This window comes from Triticum dicoccoides, chromosome 2B (genome assembly GCF_002162155.2).
Source record: "Triticum dicoccoides isolate Atlit2015 ecotype Zavitan chromosome 2B, WEW_v2.0, whole genome shotgun sequence".
Taxonomy (NCBI): domain Eukaryota; kingdom Viridiplantae; phylum Streptophyta; class Magnoliopsida; order Poales; family Poaceae; genus Triticum; species Triticum dicoccoides.
In genome coordinates, this window is record NC_041383.1 from 775097848 (window position 1) to 775098574 (window position 727).

Sequence of the window (727 nt, forward strand, 5' to 3'; positions counted from 1 at the left end):
GAGTTGCGAATTAATGCAGGGATCTGATTTGTCGTTGGCGAGTCGAGAAAGAGAGAGAAAAGAATGTGGAGAATTTGGTGTGACTTCTTCGAGAGCTCTCCTATGAGAATTTCAACATGAGAAAAAGCCATGGGAATAAGGGACATGAGTTGGAGCGTGGGCCTCAATCAGTGGGATGGTTATAGGGTTGGTCAGTACAATTTAATGGCTCACTAGTCTTTAATTTTTGGATTAGTACTAATAATAGTGGTACTTGAAAATTTTGGGCCCCTATGCAATTGCTCTGGTTGCACATGTGCATGTATGGGCCTGAAACCGATATTTCAAATTCAGTCCATAAAAACTAGAAAAAACCTGCTTTAAATTTTCTTTGTAATTAATTTGAATTTGGTCCAGGTTGTTCGGCACCCACCTAAATTTCCAACATGCAAAGTTGTACATATTTCTTACAGAAATAAAGATGTGGTGTAGCTTTAATAGCAAATAATATGTTATTTAGACAAGCAAAAAGGTTATGCATGCACATGGCACATGTTGTCATAATTTTGTGCAAAATGTTGCAAATATAAATTGTAGTGCTGTTTTAGATATTAACACGGTGTCTAAATTTTGACTTTGTTCACTAGTTAATATTGCAATATATGTATAATGACCAACAAAATAATAATTTTCAAAGAAAAAAGTCTCAAGACAAAACATTGTACAAAATTAATTTTCAAGTTTCCAA